Below are 24,893 nucleotides of genomic sequence, written 5' to 3'. Positions count from 1 at the left end.
ATTTCTCTGTTATCTGAAATTTCTTCTACTCCTAAGTTGAATATTTTTGTTATTGTTGTCGTTGTTATATACCCTATGTATGTATTGTTAGGTTTATTTCTAGGCTCTATGTTTGGGACTGATGTCTCTCTCCAGATCTCAGGGTTCCCTAAGGATCTGCCTCCTACATTTTTTTCACCCCATAATTTTCCTAAATGACACCATTCTTCCTGCCCTTCCCCCAACTCCTACTTCAAACTGCCTCTTCTCCATTTGGGGCAAATGCATTTAACCTCTTAGGTACATAGATTTTTGCTTGGACTGCTTTTTGGAGGTCACCCAACCCTGATTGACAGGAAGAGGTAACATTTGGAATCCAGCAAGCTTGAGGTTAAAACATGTCATGTCAGCAATTGCTAAACAACAGTACATCAGATTAGGTCAAGAATTTGTGAAATGTTTGTGCCAAGTGAAATGTCAAAGCACAAAGTGTGTGAGAGGAAAAAAAATCTCTGTGCCAGTCAAAATGTCATTCTGTCCTGCAGCAAGTAATTTATTCCTTTCTGTCTTTATCACTGTTCTTTTTTCACACATATTAATGTTGCCTCTAAATAATTGAAATTAATAGTGGCATTATCAGCAATGTAAGGTAAAAACTAAAGAGCTAATTTAGAATCACTCAGTCAATTTGGGCTCATTTTGAAAATGGAAATTGTTAACCCAACCTTTAAAAAAAAAAAAAAAAGCTGTTACCTGATTGTCCAAAGCATTTACACTGCAATCCTTACTCTGTCTTACTCTGTTAATTTTCGTAACATTTTTAAAGAAGGTACAAAAGAGGATTAAGTAGAGAATGGAAACTTTTTAGAATGCTGTATCTAAGGAATTGCAAACATGGAAGACATGTTATAAATCCTAGATCCAGGTAGCCCTCAACAAATGAAGTGTCAGTGGCTTGTTGAGTTGATTCTGAAACAAAACTCCATAATATTCATTTCCATTTTCCCACCAGTTTCAATTTCTAAATTGGCAGAGTTTTGGAGAAAAAGGATCCTCATCCATGTCTTGCTTTCTCTGAAAGCAGCTTACTATTGCACAGTCTAAACAGTAGGGAACTCTCCTGCTCTTGATACTACAACTGCCTGGTTAATGAAGAAAAATGTTTCTTTGTAGAAGATCTCAAGCAAGATCTTCTCATACTTAGAGGGATGGAACAGGCTTCAAACCAGTCAGTCACCCTGTTTCCAGTCCTGATTCTCTACTGTGCATTCTCCAGCCAGATCCTTCTGAAATGCAAGACAGACTAGGATGTGCCTCTGCTCCAAATCCTCCATTGACTTCCTACCTGTTAGAAAAAAAAAAAAAAAAAAAGAAAGAAATCCATCTCTGGCTACAAAGCCTCTCAGACCTCACCCAGTCTCCCTCTGACCTCATTTCCCACCATTCCCACCTTAATCACTCCTCCAGAGATTTTTGACCTATTCCTGAGACACTCCTAGCATGCTTTTGTCTCATGCATTTTAATCATTTATTCCTAGGGCCAGGACTGGGTGAGGCTGGCTGGGCACCCAGAGCAGAACATTTAAGGAAGCATTCTTTTTTCAGGTGCTGACCTTGTACCTGCAGGGCCCTGCAAGTGAGTACTTCCTTAAACTTTGAGCTCTTGACACCTCACTTACCCCACCCTAGACCTAGCCTAGGCAGGCATTATTGCTATTCATGGAACTGAAGAAAACGGGAAGTTAAGAACTCTGTGAATCCGACAATCAGAACTGGATTCCCTCAAAAGATAGTAAGTTTGAGACTAGCCTGGGCAACCTAGTGAGATCCTGTATCAAAATTAAAAATAAAATAAGTCTGGGGATGCAGTTCAGTGGTAAAATGCCCTGGGTTCAATCCCCAGCACCCCAAAAATACGAATTTGAAAACCGGTTTCTTGGCCAATTATATTCATTCCTCATATTGGAAATTTTACAATAGAAATCTGAAGAGTAACAGAAGTCTATATTGCTGAAGTGAGAGAAACTTCTCAAAAATAAGCCCTAATAATAGCTCAGAGGGATCCAACAGTATAAAAAGAAACTGGAACCATCATGTTGCATTTTGGCTTCAATTTTTTCATGTGGAGCTTTATCAGCACAGAGATGGTCAGACTGAGGGAAATTAGATAAGTGAATTGCAAATCATCCAGAATCCCAACTTACTAAATTATAATCATAAACCTTTTTAGGTAGGAATGTCCTCATGTTCAATCTTGAAGACACCCCTCCCAGAGTCAAGGTACACGGAACAGTATTTGTCATCCAACAGCTACAAGCAAACAAAGAAAGAGAGCAAAGGGAACAGGTGGGAATTTCCATTAGGTCAGGGAAATGTCCTGCCTTGCCCCAGGACATTCCTTGCTGTGTATCCATTCACGCAACAAATATAAATTGTGTACCTACCATGTGCTCAGCAAATCTGTGAAGTCAAACTTCAAAAGAATTCTGACTCCAGTACTTTTTGTCACCTACACAGTAACTAACTCAAGCAAGATCTTCTCACACTTAGAGGGATGGAACAGGCTTCAAACCAGTCACCCTGTTTCCAGTCCTGACTCCCCACTGTGCATTCTGCAGCCAGATCCTTCTGAAATGCAAGTCAGACTAGGATGTGCCTCTGCTCCAAATCCTCCATTGACTTCCTACCTGTTAGGGGGGAAAAAAAAAATCCATCTCTGGCTGCAACATCTCTCTGGCCTCACCCAGTCTCTCTCTGACCTCGTTCCCACCATACCCACCATACTTACTCCTCCAGAGGTTTTTGGCCTATTGCTGGGACACTTCAAGCATGCTTTTGTCTCATGCATTTTAATCATTTATTCCCATATATCTGCACAGCTCCCTGTGTTTAATGTTTAAATGCCTATGCTTAACTGTCATCTATCTCAGAATCTTCCATAACCACCCAAGACAGCATTCTTCCATCACTTCCTGTCATTTCTGATGTACTTTTCTCTAACCATCTGGCAAGTTTTCTTTTTTCCCATAGCAGAATTTAAGCTCCATGAAATTTTACCTGGTTTTATTCGTTGCTATATCCCCATCACCTACAACACCACCTGGTGTTGTAAATAAAATATTTTGTTGTATATAAAAAATAGTATGCATATTTGTTGAATATAGTGTGAATACATATAGGTTATATAGTAATTGTCACTAAAAGGGAATATTCTTTGGTGTCTCAGGACTATTACTTTTAACTTTTCAGGATTCTCACTCTCCCTTTGCTTTCTGATTGACTAGATGAGGTGTGTAAGAGAAACAGAGGGTTCAAGGAAAAGACAAGATTTTTAGTATAAGCAAATGAAGAATAGAATTCCTTTTATTGAACTATAAACATCCATAGAAGGGAAAATTTTGGTGTTAGGGACTGAAAATCAACATTTTATTTTTGGACACACTTGAGATACCTAGTGTCCATCCAGGTGGAGATGTTGAATGGGCAGCTGGAAATAAGGACCTGTAGTTCAGAGGAGAGGTGCTGGCAGGGCATATAAGACCGTTGGCGTATAGAAGGTGTTTAATGTCATGGGACTGCACGTGATTCCTGGGGGCGAGTGTAGCAGAACAAAGTTCTAAAGATTAAACCCTGAGAATTTCATAAGATAAGAAAACACCAAAGAAAGATACCTTAAAGGGGAGCTGAGAAAAGAGGGAGTAGTTGAAGGAGGCCAGGAGTCTAAGAAGAATATTTTAAATATGAGAAATACTGTATTTGGTGCCATGGAAATCATCCAGTAAAAAAGGAAAAATCAATGGTGCAGGAGAGGACAAATGCAGGAATAAAGTTCTAGAAGAGGAAAGGGGGCCACTGGATGCAGGATAGAGGTAGTGAGGCTGACATTAGATAGAAGCACAATTTGCCCATCTCAGCAGGAGGAAAGACAGACAGTGAACACTAAGGCCAGGAGAGAGGTGTATATGCTGGTAAGAGTCTTTTTTTTGGTTGCTTTTATTTTGCTCAATGAGATGCTAGATGGGAAGTCTTGGTGGGATAGGACAATTATAAGAAATTAGGTGTTCAGAGGAACATTTTGGGTAGAAATGAGAAAGTGAGATGTTTGAAGAGTGATGTAGGGAGTTTGGGTGGGGGGCAATACAATTATTGAAACATCAGGGTTGAGGTCATGACCATAGGAGTGGTGATTGAGGTGATCATGGAGACAAAACTACACTAGTGACTGACCAGGGATGGGATTAGATGGCCTTTTCTGATGCAACCTGAACTGACACAGGTATAATATGAGCTACTGTTCCCTGACATGCTTCCTGCATGTCAGACAGTCTGTGTAATTCTCTCCTTTACTCCTTACAACTCTACAGCAATCCCCAAGAAATTGGGGTTGTTTTATCCTCCAATTATTTTATCTGCATCATAGATAACAAACCGCACAACTCACAAAGTTTCAGTAACTAACACAGAATGACAGCAATATGGATGCAGGATTCAAACTCACATCTTCTGGGCTCTTTACTTGGGCCTGCAGTTCTCTCTTCAAATGCATCACCTGTACGCTTTAATCCCTGTCCACCAATTACAATTGAGTTCTGCCAGGAAGTCATAAGTCTCATTTCTCCATGTTAGAACCCAAGGCAGAAGTTTGATCCTGAAACTGGATGTTTCAGTCTGCCACGAGTATAAGCCTCATTTTCCTCTTCTAGCTAGTGTCCCCTTTGGGCATACTGTGGCAAGTCTAATAGCCTTAGTCTGTTTGCTTCAGGGGGTGACCTTACTGGCCTGCCCCAGCAGGTATCTTTGTCTTGCTATAGCAGGAAACCCTTGGGAAATCTTGCAGTCTTGGCCAGGGTACTTCTTGGCCATTACCATGCAGTAAATCTTCCTCCATCTGGAAAAAAAAAAAAAGAAAGACCTTATACCCTGTCACTGGTATTCCCAGAATGCTCTGCCTAGGGCTTTCTAACCTCAGGAGATAAATTACATAAGTGATAAGAGAAGAAAGGAGACATGAAAGTTTTTTAAAAATCATATTTCTTGCTATAGTCAGGAGAATTTGCATGTTTTCTGCTTTGTAATGGTTCTACTAGTGAGTAGAGGAATCCGACCTCTCAGTGCCCCAAATGAGAAAAAAGAACAGTTGCAACTGGATGTCATCACTCATCATCATCAAAAACAGAGCTTTCCAATAGAACTTTCTACAATATAGGATAAATATATATTTACCTACATACATACCTGTATACTCTATACCTATGCCTTCTAACTCAGAGTAGCCATTAGTCACACATAAATATTGAACACCTAAAATGTACCTAACACAATTGAGAAATTGGATTTTCAGTTTTATTTAATTTCAAGTCACATGCAGCCAGTGGCTTCTACATTGGACTGCACAGAAAGATTATAAAACGGGAAGCTGAGCCCCCTTGCCCCTGGGAGCACAGTGACCAAGTGTGTCCACAGAACCATGAAGATGCTTGCCTGTCAGCCCCTACCAAGAAAGGAGGTCTCCACTGCTCATTCTTTTTCAAACAAAAGGCAGAAACCTCACGCAATCATATTTTATTATTACAGCCAATGATCATATACTCTAGAAAGCTAAGCCAACATATATTTCTTATGTCGCAGTTTCTGTAGGTCAGAAGTCTGAGCATAGTGTGATTCTACTGGGTTCTCTGCTTGGAGTCTCACGAGGCCCAATTCAAGGTGTTGGCGGGGCCGTGCTCCTTTCTGGAGGCTCTGGGAAAGAATCCACTTCCAAGTTCACCCAGGTTGTTGGCAGAATCAGTTCCTTGCTATTATAGGCCTCTCTTTGGTCCTTACATGTGGCCCCTTTATCTCAGATCCAACCACAGTGCCTCACATCCTTCTTGTACTTGGAATTTCTCTCATGTCCTCAGCTGGGAGAAAGTTCTGCTTTAAGGGCTTCTGTAATTACATTGGACCCACTCAGAGAATCCATTTTAAGGTCAATTGATTAATAACCTTAATTACATTTGCAAATTCTTTCTTGCCAATTAACATAATGTAAACCACAGGAATATCACCAGGGGGCAAAAGTCCTGAGACCAAAACTCTACCTACCATAGCAAAGAAGGGAGAAACTAGTTAGGATACAGTTGGTAATTACCTCATGTTTTCTTGAGTACAAAGTAAAGTTGAAATGAGTGAAGTAAAAAACTCTGTTGGCTCTTCTTTGTCCCAAGTCATGGGTCTTACTTAATCATTGAAAGAAACTGGCAAAGTGGTGGTCATCCTTGGATGTCCATTAAAAATGCCCAAATGTCTCAGGTTATACTCCTTGGAAGGTCTCAATCTTCTCCACAGCTTCCAGAAAAGAGCTATTACACCACCTTGGAGACCCTTTCCCAACACAAGAGAACCAGTAACTCTTTCTGGTTTAGCCAATGCTGAGTTAGATATTAAGTCCTGATAAGGGCAACCTGGCCTGAAGGCTGTTAATTAATGAACAAACCTTGCGTGTAAACTAAACTACTAGGCTTCAGCTAGCAAATTCCAAAAAGAAAATGAAGTGTATGGAAAAATACTTCCTTCTAATTAGGTGAAGAAAAAAAAAAAAACTCTTTTATGAGTTTTCAGGTACTAAACAAAGAGAGATTTTGTGTCTGTCCTCCACCGAGTGGGAAGGGAGGAAGATATCTTCGAGCCAGAAGTTCAAAGAAAGAGCCGGGGAAAGACTTGCTGTTACTTGAAAGAGCATGAACAAAGCACAAGCCGATGCATTTTCCACAATTTCTAAGCATAAGCATACAAGTGATCTGGAAAGTTTTCATGACTGGAGTCAACTCAGGGGCCCACATTGGGAAACGTATAAGACCCAACCACTGGGTTCAGAAAATCAATATCCTATTCCAGGACTGACCCCAAATTATCTACATAATTCCATCTACCTCCTCTGCCCACTATATTAGGAACCACTTAAAATGTACCTGCAGATTAAGCCCCATGGAACACCCCAGAAACCAGCTGTTTTTCACAGGAGGCAATGAAAACAGGTAAGGAAAATCTTCTACCCAATTGACTGTAGAATTTGCTTTAGGAAAGAAACTACCCCTATTTAGGAAAATGTCTTGGAAAGTTAGGTGGAAGAGGAGGGCAAGCTCTGGGACTGGGGTCGGCAGAGAAGAGTTAACAAAGAAGCAGCTAAATTTCATTGCTTTAAAAAAAAAACAAAAAAGTAGGGGAAAAGTTGGGGGTGTGGCTCAGTGGTAGAGTACTTGCCTAGCATGTGCAGGGACCTGAGTTTGATTCCCCAGCACCACCAAAAAGTGGGGGATGAAGTGGAGAAAGTGAAGTAAAGAGGAAGTAGATGAGGAAGAGAAGCAAGGAGAAAGTTAGGCATCATGGTGGGAGTGTGGAGTCTGGAAGTTGGCAGAAATGACTAAGAGGGTCTTTATTCACCATCTAGTGCTGATCTGTAGATCCCACCAGCAAAGCTCTACAATATACTACTGCTGTGAGTGCTTGAGAAGGAAACCAAGCAGAAGAAGCTAGTTTCCACAATTAGGTCCTCAGATAGAGAACTTAGCCAAAGTCAGGAATCAGAGCAGGGGTCACTAGGAAAACTGTCACTCAGGCAGTTTTGCAAAAATCTGAGAGGGCATTGTATTTCCATCCTCCCACCCCCACCCCATGGGTCTCAAGCCAATCTTAGCATTCTCTATGAGGCAGGTTGAGCCTAGCTGAGTTCTGAGTTACATAAAGATTAGATCAGTCACTCGCTGATTCAGCACTTGCATTGTCTTAGTTCTTTTCCTGAATTGATTTAACACAGTTTCCACAAAACTTGAGTTTATAGTGGTTTGGTTCCCCCCCCCCGCCGCCCCGCCTCTTGGACCAAGTTCTTGGCTTTATATCTAAATCCTCAGTGGTTGGCCTCCTGCCCTGTATTGGGTTGGGTGAGGTAGGGTCACCCTGGCAATGGGAAGAGGTGCCAGGAAGACCCACTGCCTTCATGTTGAAGACTTTAGGGAGCAGCTTTGTTTTATGGTCACCCAGTCAAACTGGTTTAGTTAGTGAGGATAGGATCTGAATTCTTATCTCTCCCAACCCTGAGGAATTTATAGCCAGAAGCCCAATACTTCCAAGAGGACACCAAGGGATGAGGACATGTCATGAACATAAAGAAATGTTTGGATAATTCATCAGAAGCCATGCATAGATGCACTGTACAGATGCACTGCTGGGAACATATATAATTCTCTTTCTTTTAATTCAGGTCTAACAATTCCACCCTTCTTACCTGAGGCCGGCTCATGCTGAACATAAAATAATTTTGCAGCCACACTGCTGGGCAGAGGCCTCTCATTGCTGACCTGACCATGGGCAGCACCTAGCCTAAGACACTACTTGGCACACCCTCCATATGGGCTAAGAAATCCCTTTTGCTAGAGGTCCAGACAGATTCTACATCCTAGGGTTATTTAGGGAAAAGGGCATATTTACTCTTCTGGCTCCACATTATCATATCCAAAATCTTATTCTTCTACTCTTTCTTGTGGCTAATGTTGGCCAAAGTTATTGGTAGCCCCCACCTCCCTCTACTTCACCAGCCTTTCCTGTGGCTGCACCCTGAATGTGATCACAAACCCAGAACTATTTCAACTCTGCCAACTTGAAAACTCTAATATTTCACTAAAACCATCACCAGTTCATTTGCCAGTTCTCGCTTTTAAAGAAAACAAAAACAACTGCTCTTTGACCTCATTGGGAGTGCTAATCTATGGGTCCTTCTATTTGATCCTAATCCACCATCTGCCTTCATTGTCTCAACTACTTAGACCCTATGTGCCACCCACTAAGCTCCATTTTACTACATTTATTGATCCATTCAAAGATGGAAACAGCTGAGAATATGCAAGTTTATCTACAAATGAAACACTAAAAATGATTGACTATGTTCTTTATTAAAAATAGTAATAAACCGGAGCGGTGGTGCATACCTGTAATCCCAGTGACTCAGGAGGCTGAGGCTAAAGGATTTCAAGTTCAACACCAACCTCAGCAACTTAGCCAAGTCCTAAGCAATTTAGCAAGGTCCAAAGCAACTTAGTGAGACCCTGTCTTAAAATAAAATATAAAAAAGGATAGCTCAGTGGTAAAAGCACTCCTGAGTTCAATCCCCAGTTACCAAAAATATAAATAAATAAATACTAATAAAATAACATTATTACTAATGTTGACATTATCTAGATAGTCTTAAGACTTTATACCAGGCTCTGGTAATATTTAATAACTAATAAGTCTGAACAAAACCCCATGAGATGCCTATAGGTAAATTCAGCTTCAATTGGCTACAGCCAAAATCACCTCTCATTTAAATTTTGAGCAGTATTGGGCCAGTGGAATTTAGAAGGTCCTATCCAGGAACAATTCAAAACTTCAATATCCAACAAATGTTTCTCCTTTCAACAATGTCCTTATGCCTTGTCTTTTTGAAGAATCATCATAGTGTCTTCCAAGATTGTCTCCTTTTCAACTTAACTATGCAGTCACCCTTTATCACTTTTCTTCTTTTATCATAATGTAGAAACACATATTAATGTCAAACTATAAAAAAGTCCCTTATATCCAATATTCTCACCAAAATGTACCTTCAAATACTAACCTTTCAATCAACTCTGCAGGAAGCTATGGCCATGAATACCTAGCCTTGCTCTTCAGATGGTGGTTACCGTTTCTTCTTCCTTCCCCACTGTGAGCCATGGTTCTTCAGAGTTGAGATCCAGAATCTTGCAAGAAGATAACTATCAGGATTTGTATTCAGCAAGGGTTAAGAAAATGGTTGCTAAGAGACTGTAAAAAGGAATAGGAATGTAGGGCAAAAAATTTCCAGAGATAGGGGAAATGATGAGTCCCGAAGGGGATCAATAATAGAAGACAAAAATCTGAGCCTAATGCAGTATATTCAGCCCAGTTTCAGGCTAGGGATTGAGGGGTCACAGAAAGCAACTACTCAAAGGGGTAAAGAGAGTGAGGGAGCACTGGGTAGAAGAGGTACACTGAGGCACAGGGAGAATGGGTGCCTTGGGCCCAGCCTCAGGAAATGGGGCTGCCATTGTCAAGGTGTGAAGCAGGCCTCACTACTGGGTGGGGACAAGGCTTTTCACCCTTACATACATATCACCTGGGATGTTAGCAACCCGGGCACTAGAAAGCTTGAGGGGGATTTGCTACTCCCTGTTGGCGCTACCTCCACCTGCAGCCTTAAAAGCAGGTCCAACTAATTTGAGGAACTGAAACTATTGATCTGCCAGTCTCTCCTTGAAAGGGGTGGCATTCCTCAGGACAGGAGTAATGGTACATTGGGGTAAAGGCTAGGAGTACTTGATTCATTCATCAATCATTTACTGAAAACCTTTGTGCTAAATGCAGAGGTGGGTGCTGAGGAAATAAAGATATATATGAGCAGGATAGAAATATTAACATATGCATATTAACAGCCTTCTCCTCCCCTTATATCAATACTCTCAGACTTTTCAAGGAGGCTTATCTGTGTACTCTGGAGCTCTGTTGTGATGATCAATAAAATGAGTGAAAAATAATTTTGAAAGAAGTCAACAGAGACCATATAATAAAGAACTGACCAGAGTTGAGAAGACAGTGGGGACCAGAGATCTGGAGGAGATAGGAAGATGAGGAAAGGAGAGAAGAAAAAGAGAAAAATTGAATGAGGCCAGAGTAGGGTGACAGAATATTGGAACAGGTGGGTTAGCAAATGGACTTTGCAGACAGATCAGTGGGAAAGGCTATAACAGTACTAAGTGTGTGTGTGTGTGTGTGTGTGTGTGTGTGTGTGTGTGTGTACATTGTCGTCCTGCCGGTCCTCTCCTGGAGACTTTGTGAACTTCTCTGCAGTGGATTATGCATTATTTTTGGAAACAATGACAAAACTGACCACAAGGTGGCCCATCATTTGGGGGATTACAAAGTAAGACATGATCCCTATGCTCCAGGTGCCCCAAATCACATAGGGCAAACAGACATTTAACATTAAATAAAAACAAAATATTGCAATTGCTACATCAGATATCTGTTTAGGAAGTGGCAAATGAAGGAGAGGTCACTGAATTTACATCTAATTCATAGAACAGCCAGTGTTCTCTCCTCAGTGAGACTAGTTTACAATGGGGGTTTTCTGGCTCCCAAACTAATTACCAACAGCAATCTATACCTCAGCCCTACAGAGGAAGAGACAGAAAATCCAAATTCCCTCCTTGAACTGATCAAAATTTTCCCACCTCTAATTCCAGTGTGGGTGTTAGGCAGCAGCCCACCTGGCTATTCCAGCCTCCTTTTCCTTTTGGACTGAGTTTCCCACGCAGGGCTTATCTGCTTTTCTACCCCAATATCACCCAAACAAAGGAAAATGTGTGTAGACTGAGGGTGTCAGTATAAGAGAACTCTGTACCAAATCATGTAGGCATGGAAAGGGAAACGGTGAATGCTAAATGAAGCCTGAAATTATATAAGTGAAACACAAAGTCGGCCCCAGAGCATCTGCAAGATTATAGCTGAGGTTTGCATTGAGATTGCTACCCCCAGGCAAAGGGAGGACCTAGAGTTTCCAAGCAAGGCTGAAGCAATCACTTTGCTGGTCTGTGCCAGCCAAGTGACTCACTCCCAAACCTGTTTAATATGAAACAGCATTAGGAGACTGGATATAGCCTCAGGGAGATCAGCTGCTAACCAGCTCAGATTATAGCTGCAATCCCTCAAATGCAGCCACTTACAACAATTTTCCACATGTCTTTGGAAGCACATAGCATAGTGTACAGGAAAGGGACTGTCCTTGAAGTTTAAAGACCAAAGTCCTGGTTCCCAGGCTGCAGTACTTTGTCGTGTGACTTGGGCCAGCTTCCTCTACAAAATGAGGCTGACACCCTGTCCATCAAATGGGACCGCACCTTTCCTGCCTACCTCTGGGTAGCTTTCAGGATCAAGTGAGAAATATGAGAATTGAGAGAGGAAAATGGTCAAGAGCTATATGCCAGGTATTATATGACACACAGGTGTCATAAATCTCCTTGTACACTCTCATTGGTACTAGAGGGAATTTCTTTAAATAGCAGGAATGAGAAATCAACACAACAAGGCTTTTGTTTCATACTTAAATATCAACAACATTAAAGCACCAATTTAGCTGTTTACTGTGGACTTTTGTCATCCCAGGCAGTAGGTTGGAATGTTTTAAAAGGAAGATTAGAGCTCCCTCTTCAGTGTTATCTGGGGCTATCAATGAGACCATTTCTGTTATTTTCCAGTAAGTACTATAAAGGGCTCCCTGTTTGAGAAGTATATACAACTATTTCTCCCATCTGCAATTACATGGGCAAAAAAATGAACAAAAAGATCTTTTCTTTTCTGTTTTCTTTCTTTCTTTCTTTCTTTTTCTTCTTTTAGATACTGGCCTCAAGTACAAAATTTAGTGAAAAACACACACACACACACACACACACACACACACACATCCCTCCAAGACCAAGATAAGTAAAATTTTAATGCAATATTTAAAAAAAATAATGCCAAAAAACTCATGATGAGCAAAATATCAAAATTTTAAATAAAAATTAGTGACAGTGCCATACTAAGACACACTGATGCCTGGGGCAAAGGGGAAAATCAGTAATATTGATCCTGTCTTTGTTTAAAACATTGGTGTCCTGTTCATTGTGGATTTTTGCATTAATTTTGATACATCCAAAGTAGCAATTTAATCCTTCTTAATGGCAAAGGAAATTATTGCTTTCCTTAGTAGCATTAGCCTCTTGGGTTTGGTTAAGTGCTTTCCATGCGGTGTGGGAGACAAGCATGGCTCCCCACAGTCAAAGGCCAACTTTGCTTCCTCTGCAGTGTCTCCTTCGGGTGGGTGCATATTCAATGAAGGTCACCTTCTTGGCTTCCAAATGAAAAACTCTTGAGTCCCACAGCTTTTCTGTTCGCTATTAAATAAGGGAAAAGTCTCACAGTTGTTTTAAAGCAGTCTCAGTTCAGCAATTAGAAGGCAAAATCCTTTCGAAATCATCCAACTTTGCAACTTCACTTAGTGATGATTCTCCTCCCCTGAGCCAGCTCCCAGGCCTGGAAGCCTCAAGTAGGAAATGGAGGTAAGGCCTTCTGCTCTCTGTTCTCCCCCACTGTCCTCCTCTTCAACTCACTACCCACTGTTTTGTTCTCTACCAAAATGGAAGATGGTTGGCGGGGCGGAAGGGAAGGGGACAGACCATTTCTTACCCGGCCTGGTAGCTTCACTTTCCCTGGCCAGGAGGATAGCTAACAGGGTCACTTTCTGTGGACATATCCATTGGCTTCTCAGAGCTTCCCTACAGGAACTCTCCCCTCAGATGCTTGTCTCATCTGAGTGGTGAGTATGTATCTGCTTATCATATAATTAACTATACTTTTCTACATGCTATATATATTCTAAAATTTCCTAATTAAAAAAAAAAAGTGTGAGAAAATAAAGTTGAAGAATCTCAACTCCACATAAAAACAACCTTTGTCCCCTCCTCCCTCTGTCTTTACTACCAACCATTTCTCCTCTCCTGGCCTTTGTTTTTATCTCCTCCCTACACCTATAAAGATAAATGTTTGTCTAGATTGAGATATACTTCCTTGCCCAGTCACATGCTGGTTTATTTCTTACACCTTCTGAATAAGCAGAGCAGTCCTCTTCTGGTTTCTAATTTCTTTGAGGATAAATGTCCCTGGCCAGAGTCCAGTCCACTCCCAGGCCCCTGGGACTTTGTCAAGGGAACTGGAACATCTCTGCCCTTGACCTCTAGGGTAGAAATCCCGCAAGAGTCCCACAATAAGCAAAGCACTATGAAGCCAGCAGCATTGCTAAAGGCAGAGAAAACAGCTCATTCTCACTACCAAGAGTTCCACTGTTCTGCCTGTTTCCAGGCATGGAAATGAAGGGAGAAGAATGTTACAGAAGCTCAATAGTTGTCCCCATTTGAATAAAATAATCGCCTTCATTGTTTAGCTTCATAGTACCAATAATATATTGCTTATATACTTGAATGTTTCTCTTTCACAGTAAAGTCTTCAATTTCAGCATTCAATGTGGGTTTCCATTTTGCCTTCTAGGATCTATGGAGCTGGAACTAGAAAACAAATGTTCTCACCTTCCAAATGATCTGCCTGGATTCAGAGTGTTTGAAACAAACACTTTTCCAACATGACAAGCTTCAGGATCTTAAGGAGGAGTGGACAACTAGCAAGGAATGGGTCTTGCAAATAAACCAACAAACGCAGAGGGAAATGGATGCAGAGTCCAAGCCCTCTGTAACTAGGGCAGGTTTTCATGGAAATGACTGGGCCTGGGAAGGCAAAGCATTAAGCAGGGAAGGAAGAGAAGCACATAGGGCACAGGAGGAGACATCAAGGTCTGTACCCACCCCTGCCTCTCAACCCCCAGTCCCCTAAAGCCTGCCCCTGGGATAATGGTCGTGGGTGAAACTAATCAAAAATTAAAATATGGAACAAATGCAGGATCTCAGAGAACAGAAATGATATTCCATTAAGCCAAGAACACCAATGAAAAAATAAAATTGCATCTTTATTTTTACTAACCTGGTAACTGAAAAAAACCTAGCATTTCCTCCATTTATTAATGTGGGCAATAAACCACAGCCATGTGAGTAGTATTGATGACTGTCACCAATATAATTCACACTTGCAGTGAATTTTATGGTGTTGCAAATGTCTTGAAATATTTTTGTTCATTACTTTGAAATTATGGTAGTAATTAAATATATCACTAGATCTTGATTAATCTGTTAATAAAGAAACATAAATACACTACACATTTGTTTTAATATTTTGATAACTATTTCAATAATTGGTTTCCTTTGTGATCCAATGCATTTTAGAAAATAGATTTTAGAACATTATTTTAAAAAGGGATCCACAGACTTTACCAGACTGTCAAAGAGGTGTGTGGGAAGTGAGGTTATGTGCCTGTAATCCCAGCAGCCTAGGAGGCTGAAGCAGGAGGATCATGAATTCAAAGCTAGCCTCAGCAACATAGCGAGGCCCTCAGAAATTTAGTGAGACCTTGTCTCTAAATAAAATACAAAAAAAGGGCTGGAGATGTGTCTCAGTAGTTAAGTGCCCCTGGGTTCAATCCCTGGTACCAAAACAAACAAACAAACAAACAAAAAACCCTCCATTAGGAAATTGTAGATTGGTTGGGAGTGTGGGGGTGCAGACTCTCATCAACCTAAATTCCAAAATATCATAAAAGAGATTTAGAGAAAGAGGCAAAAATATAACTTTACGTATGCCTAGAGACTATGCAATCACTAGGTAATGAAGTGAGTTAAATTCCAGCTGAAAAGATTGAAGATTTTCTAGCTGTATAAGAAGAGACCTAGTTTGTCAAAGGATTCAGAAGGAATAATTCTGGAAGGTAAACTTGGATCCAGTATTCAATCCCTTAACCTCCAGCAGATAATCTACATCTGTAAATATATAGTACTTTGACAACTTCTCCAAGTAATTGATGTTAATTCAGATGCACATGTGTCCTTTCAACCCATGGAAGGAACTCAGAAATAAAAATAATAGAAACCTTTAGCTGGGTTTGGTGGTACATGCCTATAATCCCAGAGACTCAGGAAGCTGAGGCAGAAGGATCCCACATTTGAAGCCAGACTGGGCAACTTAGGGAGACCTTATCTGGAAATTTTTTTTAAAAAGTAAAGAGATCTTGAGTTCAATCCCCAGTACCAAAAAAAAAAAAAAAAAAATTGTAACCAACTTTTATTTAATCAAATTATTAAATTAACTAACAATCTTCATTCCTTCTGTAAAACCTATCAACTGGCCCTAGTAAGTACAGTGACTGAGTACTTACAGTCACTGGACTTCTCTAGTACATGGGCACTTTTCAAAACTCAATAATTAAAAACAAAAATCCCCCAATATTAACACCTACTAGGTAGCTATCCCTCTGATCATACCAGACACGACTTAAGAAAGTGTTATATGAGCAGAGGGATCCAAATAGATCAATGGAACAGAATAAAGAACCCAGAAATAGAGCCATACAAATGTGCCCAACTGGTTTTTTAAAATAGAGTTGATTTTTTTTAGAATAGATTTTGATTTATAGAAAAATTAAGGGGTAGGGGATGTAGCTTAGTGGAAGAATGTTTGTGTGGCATGTGTGAGGACACTATTTAAAAAAAAAAAAAGAAAAGAAAAATTAAACAGATAATAGAGTTCCCACATACTTTGCACCCAGTTTATTATCAACATCTTACATTAATATTGTACATTTGTTATGACCTAATACTGAAATATAATTATTAACTAATGTACATAGTGTATTTCTTCAGTAGTTCTGTCTCTTTAGGCTGGTGTTGGTTCCTTACTTAGAATTTCCTTGTTTTGGGGGAGTTTTTGAGTTTATTTGTCTTTGTTTTGTTTTTATTTATCTTGACAACTTTCAGGAGTATCAATCATAATTTTGTAGGATTCCCCATTGCACACATTTATTTGTCTATTGTTTTTCTCATGAGGAGAACTGGGTGATGGGTTATTGGGAGGAAGATGACAGCCGAAAGGTACCATTTTTTTTTTTTTTAAGAGAGAGTGTGGGGGGGAGAGAGAAAGAGAGAATTTTTAATATTTATTTTTTAGTTTTTGGCAGACACAACATCTTTGTTTGTATGTGGTGCTGAGGATCGAACCCAGGCCGCACGCATGCCAGGCGAGCATGGTACCGCTTGAGCCACATTCCCAGCCCCAAAAAGGTACCATTTTTATCTCATCAAATCAAGAGTGCATACTATCAACATAATTTCTGACTGTAGGTGTTGACTCTGATCACCAGGCAGAGGTAGTGTTTGTCATTTCTCGCCATTGAAAAGCTGCTTCTCTGCCCTTTCCAGACTTTTCTCTTTGGAAGAAAGTCAGTATGGGCAGCCCACACCTATGGATGGGGAGTTATCTCCCTCATTAAAGGAGAGGTATCTGTGTAAATTATTTGTAATTCTTCTGCATGACAGATTTATCTATCTTCTGTCATATACTCATATAGTTAGTATTCAGTTCTTTCTTTTTTCTTTTCTTTTTTTTCTGGACAGGGTCTCACCATTTTTCCCAACTGTCCTTTAACTCCTGGGCTCAAGCAATCCTATTGCTCCATCTTCCAGACAGCTGGAACTATAGGTGTGTATCACCATACCTGTAAATTCAATCTTTTTGTCTCATCATGGATTCATTGGTATTGAGCAAAATGCCAAAAAACAGAAAACAAAATTTTTTTAAAAAATTTAAGCTTAGAGTAGACAATAGAAGAAATTAGTTCTGGTCACCTATAGCACTACAGGGTAACAATTGTTTACAACAATCTATGATACATTTCAAAATAAGAAGAGTACAAAAGTTCTCCACGTGTAGAAATAATAATTGCTTGAAAATGAAAGCTCTTATATCCATGTTATGGTCATTGCACATTGTAAACATTTATTGAATTATCACACTGTACCCCTTAAAGATGTACGAATATTATGTCAATCAATCAACAAATAAAATTTGGGGGCCAAAGGAGTATCTCAGGGGCAGAGTGCTTGCCTTGCATGCATGGGGCCCTGAGTTCTCCAGCAATGAAAAAAAAAATCAATCTACATGCATGCTGCTTTCCAGTGGGTTAAAGTTTTTGCTCCATTTTAACATATTCCAAACTGGACATTGTAGAGAACATACCATGAGAATGGTTTATACTACAAAGATATCCTGTGATTCTAATGAACAGATTCACTCTGAAAGAAAAGGTATGTATGGCAAATGAACGTACATTTATATGTCCTAACCCTTTTAAAAATGTTAAACTATGTATGAAGTATTATTTATGATTCTCCACTTTAGCTGAGTTTTTCTGTAAGGCAAACTTAAGCAGACACTGAGCAAGAGTGAAGAAGTGACTCAAACCTTAAATTCAATACTTCTTATGTTGAGTTCAAAAATAAGTTATTTTTTAATCCTCTTGGCAATTTGGGTAGGTTTTCTTTGACAGATGGGATATTTGAAATGTTGGATTCAGACTTGTGATTTTAACTTGAAATGTTTAAATGAACTTAATTGATGATAGATTGGTGATTTAAATTTGAGATGTGTAAAATCTGAGATGGATTGATTATGTTTATAGACTGCATTTGAATTTTTCAGAGATTCTGAGGTACTAAATCTATAACTTTTGAATTGTTAGGTTTGTAAATGGAGTTTATGCACTTAGGAATATAGGTTTATTAGATTTGTAAGCTTGAAGTGCTTTTGAGGATAAGAAACATTACATTTGTAGTGACAGTTTGAAACTTTAAGAGTTTCATCAAATTAATATATAAATGTTTATAGAATTTATCATATTGACAAGCTAATTTTAAATTTGACTATAGATATCATTACAAGATTTAAATTTAAGCTTAATTTATACATTTGATACATTTCAAAATAAGAAGAGTAAAAAAGTTCTCCATTTTATTAGCTTAAAAGCCTAATAAAAGTAGATAGCTTAAATAAATTTGACATTAATTAAACAAAAATAGCTCTAAATGTTTTTGTTTAATTTAAATAAAACATTTTAAAAAATGATTAAATAATGGTAGGTCAAATTCTCTCAATCCAGGTTTTCACACATACAAAAATCTTGACTTTCAAAGACAATCTAGCACTTTAAATAGAGAGTTGCTGTATAACTACTGTTAGATATATATAACCAGTAGGAATGAAAATGTATGTCTATACAAAGAAAGGACATGAATCTTCAGAGCAGGCTTATTTGTAATAGCCCCAAACTGGAAGCAACCTAAATGTTCATTAGCAGGAGAATGTATACACAAATTACAGTATAGCCACCCAGTAGAATGTTATTTTGGTGCTGGGCCACAAAGAGAGATGGTAATGACCTGAACTGAAGCTGCAATAATAGAGCCAGAGAAGAGGGAACACATTTGAGAGACAATTTTAAAGAAAAGTCAGCAAAACTTGGAGATTTATTGCATAATAGAGACGAGGGAACAGGAAGAATGAAGAGTTTCTGGCTTAAATACTGAATGGAAAACAGTATGAAGGTTCCTCAAAAAACTAAAAATAGAACTACCATATGATCCAGTAATCCCACTACTGGGTATGTATCCAAAGGAAATGAAATCAGTATGTTGGAGAGACATCTTTGCTCCCATGTGGATCACAGTACTATTCACAATAGTGGAGAAACTATTTGTTAGGAACAAATCTAAGCGTCCATCAACTGATAAGTGGATAGAGAAAATATAATATGTGAAATGTACATGCACATACACACACACAGTGGAACACCATTCAGTCATAAAAAGGGTGAAATCCTGTCATTTATGACAACATGGATAGAATCAAAAGACATTGTGTTAAGTAAAATAAGCCAGACGTGGAAAGACGAATCCCACATAATCTCACTCAGTATGTGGAATCTAAAAAAGTTGATATCCTGTATCAGCAGTCTAATAATGGTTACCAGAGGCTGGGAAGAGTGGGGGCAAGAGAGATGAGGAAAAGTTTGTCAATGGGTGCTAAGTTACAGTTAGATAGGAGAAATAAAATAGGATGACTATAGATAATAATAAAATACTGTGTATTTCAAAGAAATTGGAAGAATCTGGGTGTGGTAGTGCATGCCTGTAATCCCAGTTATTCAGAAGGCCGAGGCAGGAGGATTGCAAGTTCAAGGAAAGCCTCAGCAACTTAGTGAGGCCCTAAGCAGCTTAGTAAGGTCCTGTCTCAAAATAAAAACTAAAAAAGACTAGGGATGTGACTCAGTGGTTCAGTGCCCCTGGGTTTAATCACCTAGTACCAATATAAAGAAAGAAGGAAATCAAAGAAGAGGGAAGGAAAATTTTAAGCATATTTACCACAAAGAAATAATAAAACCAGTTATGGTGGCAGGAATCTGTAATCAGAAACTGAGCAGGAAGATTATAAATTCAAGGCCAGCCTTGGCAACTTAGAAAAACCCTGATTCAAAAATTAAAAAAGGTTGGGGATATAGCTCAGTGGTAGAGTGCCTCTGGATTCAATCCCCAACACTGAAAAAAAAAATAAATGATAAATGTTTGAGGAGTTAGATGTACTTACCATGATTTGAACATTACAAAATGTATACATATATCAAAACATCACATGGTATTCCAAAAATATGTACAACTTTTATGTGTCAATAAAAAAATATTGAAAAATGAGAATTTCTGGCTTAATTGTCATGGTAAATATTGGGAACTTCACCTAAGATGAGAAAAGAATGTTGAAAGAGAAGCAGGTTTGGGAGTTAGGAGAAGAAGATGATATACTAAATTCTAGACATGTTATTGGATTGTAATACAATTCCATTGTGGTCTGAGAGTATATTTAGCACAACTTGAATTCTTTTAAATTTAAAATTTGTTTCATCATCAAATCTGATCTATCTGGGTAAATATTCCATGGGCACCTGAAAAGTATGTCAATTCTTTTATTAAATGGAGCATCCTACAAGCATCAATTAGGTGAAGTTACTTGATAGTGTTAATCAAATATTCCATATTTTTGCATATTTTCCATCTACTGTTACTAGAAGCATGGTATTGAAATCTATAGCTATAATCATGGATTTATTTCTTCTTGATCCTAGTTTTGTTACATGTATTTTAAAACTCTATTGTTAAGGGCATAGATTGTGTCTTCTTGGTTAACAGACACCTTTATCATTATGACACAGGCTTCTTTACATTTTTTTATTTTATTTATTTATTTTTATATGGTGCTGAGGATCCAACCCAGGCCCTGGCACATGCTAGGTGAGCGCTCTACTACTGAACCCAATCCCAGTCTAGCTTCTTTACATTTGATAATATTCTTTACTATAAAATCTACTTTAGTTTGGACTACATCTTTTTTTAGAATAGTAAATCTCTTTCTATCCTTTTACTTTTAACCAAACTTTGTCTATGAATTTGAAGTACATTTTTTTTCTTTTTTAGTTGTAGATGGACACAATACCTTTATTTATTTATTTATTTATTTATTTTTATAAGGTGGTGAGGATCAAATCCAGTGTTTCACGCGTGCTAGGCAAACACTCTATCACTGAGCCCCTTAAAGTAAATTTCTTGTCAGCAGCATATTGTTGTGTTTTAGATTTTTTTACCTAATCTTTGTTGTTGAATCATATAGTTTTAGTCCATTTATATTTAATATGATCATTTATGTGTTTTATTTTAAGTCTATCATCTGCTGGTCTGGAAACTCTACTTGTTTTATATCTCTCTGATACTCTTTTCATTTTCTGAAAGTGTATTGAGCTTCTTAAATCTCTAAGTACAATCAGCCCTCCATATCTGCAATTTCTGCATCTGTGGATTCAACCAGATGCAGATTAAAAATATTCAGAAAAAGAGTTGCATCTATACTGATATATACAGATTTTTTTCTTGTCATTATTCCCTAAGCAATGCAGTAAGACAACTTTTGCATAGTATGTATATTTTATTAGTATTATAAATAATGTAGGCATTAAAGTATACAAAAAGATGTTTGAAGGTAATATGAAATACTACCCCAATTTTACATAAGAGACTTGAGCATTTGTGGATCTTGAAACAGTGAAGGGTGGGATTGTTGAAACAATCTTTGGCAGATAGCAAGGAATGACTGCATATGGTCTCACAAAATTTGGAAACCTTCAGCTATTATTTCTTCAAATATGTTTTGATCCCACACCTCTACATTTATTCATATATTAGGTGACTTCTAGTTGTCCTACATCTCACTTATATTCTTTTTCTTTATTATCTCTTTTTTTCTCTGAATGTGTGATTTTTAGATAATTTTTATTGATGTAGCTTAAAGTTCACTAATCTTGGGGCTGGGGATGTGGCTCAAGCGGTAGCACGCTTGCCTGGCATGCGTGCGGCCCGGGTTCAATCCTCAGCACCATATACAGACAAAGATGTTGTGTCCGCCAAATACTAAAAAATAAATATTAAAAAATTCTCTCTCTCTCTCTCCCTCTTTCTCACTCTCTCTCACTCTTTCTTTAAAAAAAAAAAGTTCACTAATCTTTTCTTTAGCAATATCTAGTTTGCCATTAATTCAATTTCATTTTTGTTTTTGTTTTTGCTTATTTTGATGCTGGGGATTGAACCCAGGGGCTTATGCAAGATACTCAACTATTGAGCTACATCCTCAGGACCTTAATGTATTTTTCATCTTAGAAAAATACATTAGATATTATAGACTTCATCTGTAGAAGTATGATTTAGGTCTTTTGTTCTATATTTTCTGTCTCTTGGGAACTTTTTTAATATTTGGGGATATAGACATATATAGATATATGTCTTCATATCCTTGTCTACTAATTGTAACATTCATGACAATTCTGGGTTTGTTTCTGATAGGTTGATTTTTCTCTTCCTTATGGGTTGTACTTTCCTAAGTCTGATCAAAACTCTAGTTCTATCAGCTTATGGGAAAATACAGGGGTAGAGCCCATGTTAAACAACAATATAGGTCGGTAATCAGCAAAGTGCAAAATATGGGAAACTCCACAGGACAAAGTATCCATTTCTTTTACATATGAAACAAAAGGAAAGAAACAAAGGTTTAAGAGACTTAAGGAAAATGCAATGTAAGGACCTTGTTTGGGTCCTGAGTTGAAGAAATAAATTCTATAAAACGTGGGAAAATTTGAACACTGCATAGACCTTCCTTAAGAAATTATTTATCTTAAAAGATTTTTAATGATGTCCTTGCTTTTTAAAAGAGACTTCATCATTTAAAGATGCATATGAAAATATTTATGAGTGAAATAACATGCTAGTTGTGATTTGTTTCAAAATAATCCAGGGAAGAAAGGTGGTGAGGATACAGATGGAACAAACTGTCCATGGGATGATAATTGTTGAAGCAGAGTAATAGGTGCATAGTAATTCATTATAAATTATTATTTTCACTTTTGCAATTGATATTAAATATTTTTCATGAATATTTGATAGTTTTTTTCCATTTTAAATATTTTTTTAATTAAAAATATTCAGATGTTCTTTTTCCTGAGAAAATGTACCCTACTCTCTCTCTCCCTGCCCCAATACAATTAATTGTGCTCAGGACTATTCTCTCTCCATCATAATAAATTAAACACTTATTTATTTTCAATCTCCCTTACTTAGCCATAAGTCCCTTGAGAGCAAAGATGTTGTCTCATTTGTTTCATATTCTTTGTATTCTACAGAGCCTGGGTGCTCAATAAATGGTGATAAATTGGCAACCTTCTAGCCCCAAATCACCAAGGCACTCATGAAGAGGCTGACTCCAATGTATTGAATCAAATTTCAAGGCAGGATTTGTGTCCTTTGTACATTCAAGTTATATTGTGTATAAATGCATGGCAAAGGAGCCAAAGGAGTCCTAATGTAAAAACTCGGGCAATAAAACTGTCAAGACAAACCAAGAATTCAGGTTGGCAGGGTCAGGAGTACTGGAATTGTTTTATGGTTCACTGTGTACCGTGTACCTCCCCTTCTTACCCACATGAAGTCAACCTTGACCTTTACGAAGTCTTTCTGTCCTACCCTACCTTTCTCACAGGATTGCTTTAAGTCTCAAGTAAGATATCATAAGCATGTGAAAGGGCTTTTAAAGTGGAAAAGCAGTATAAAGTTGAAAATATAATTTGTTTTTCTTTCCAAGGCATCTTACAGACAACATCATTTTAGCTACTGGGAAAACTGACTTTGGGTGCAATTTGTCAGCAGGTAAAGCCTGTTCTGGGTGATTTTATATACATTTTCCTTTCCTGGCAATCAACACACACACACACACACACACATACACACACACACACTACACCTTGTGTGTGCCTGGTGCTGTTTTGGGTGCAGGAGACAGAGAGTGAGGACAATAGCAGGATATCTGGGACCTATCCTCACAGCCCATCTAATTCTTGGCTACTTTTAAGTCTTTACATACCTCCCAATCCTCCCCCTAGGATTATCTCCATCCTTATCATGCTATTCAGTCTCCTGATTGACTTATTGTTATTTGTATGCTTATTAATTAGAAGCCAGACCACCTTATGTGGTGTGAAAATTGGAAAGTGGTTATGAGTGTCAGAATATTTAGCTGTGCATTTGGTTTTATATAGCTTTCTGTATTGGGGTTACATTTAACAACAATTATTTTAAAATTTCTTTCAAAATTCATATAACTTCTTGGGCTGAGCCGAATGTGGCGCAGGTGCTGGCCAACACGAGGTCAGGGTTGTCTGGTCAGCGGTGAGCGCCGCCCTCAAAGGGGCCCAGTGGCCTCTGAAGAGGGTAAAACAACTAAAGACTATAACAACAACCAGAATAAAAATGACGATGACAATAGTAATAGTAACACATTCGAGCAAGAGCCTAGTACCGGTCAAATAATAGTAACGCTTTAGACTCACACTTCTCTGCCAGGCCGCCATACAAGGGCGTGCGTGGGCTGCAGCCGCGGCGGCCCTCGCAGCTCCCTTTCTGCCCCCACCAGCCTGGAGGGGCGGACCCTGAGGGGCGAGGCGGGGCCTGGAGGGCGGGGAGGGGCGGGGCGTCAACCCGCCGTGGAGGGTGGGACGAGCGGGAGGCGGCGGCGCGGCTGGGCGGGGCACACTCAGGCCTCCGCTCCTCACGCGCCGCGTTTGCATCCCCGAGCCCGCGCTGCGGGGAGCCCTGGTGGCGAGTGTCGCCGGCTAGCTGAGGCAGCCGCCGGAGGAGGAGCCGCGGGCTCTGAGGTAGGCGCGGGGGCTCCCGCCGCGCGGCCTACAGCCCTCGACGACCCCGGCCCGGTCCAAGGGGTAGCGAAGCCGGGGGGCGGCGCGCGGAGGCCGGGCGGGCGGGGCCGGGCCT

The 24,893-nt window shown here is 39.1% G+C and overlaps 1 protein-coding gene and 1 long non-coding RNA gene across 4 annotated transcripts in view; one reads left to right on the top strand and one right to left on the bottom strand.

Annotated features, from left to right (window-relative positions):
* Positions 1–2,205: 2,205 nt before the first annotated feature.
* LOC143408986 (uncharacterized) lies at positions 2,206–9,008 on the bottom strand. Its single transcript, XR_013092535.2, has 4 exons — positions 8,943–9,008; positions 4,478–4,867; positions 2,424–2,666; positions 2,206–2,289 (listed from the first exon to the last, which is right to left on the bottom strand). It is a non-coding gene; the product is annotated as an uncharacterized LOC143408986 (long non-coding RNA).
* Positions 9,009–24,640: 15,632 nt separating this feature from the next.
* Positions 24,641–24,893, top strand: part of Ppp2r3a (protein phosphatase 2 regulatory subunit B''alpha) — a 160,729-nt gene continuing 160,476 nt past the window's right edge. Inside the window, exon 1 of one of the 3 annotated variants that reach the window (XM_076868997.2) lies at positions 24,641–24,778. The gene's annotated coding sequence lies outside the window, so the exon portion shown is untranslated. The remainder of the gene's footprint in view (positions 24,779–24,893) is intronic. The other 2 variants (XM_076868994.2, XM_076868995.2) reach the window with 2 other exon arrangements.

The sequence above is a fragment of the Callospermophilus lateralis genome, chromosome 10 (assembly GCF_048772815.1).
Source record: "Callospermophilus lateralis isolate mCalLat2 chromosome 10, mCalLat2.hap1, whole genome shotgun sequence".
Lineage (NCBI taxonomy): Eukaryota > Metazoa > Chordata > Mammalia > Rodentia > Sciuridae > Callospermophilus > Callospermophilus lateralis.
The sequence above is the reverse complement of the archived record's forward strand: the minus strand, read 5'-3'. Positions and strand labels throughout refer to the sequence as shown.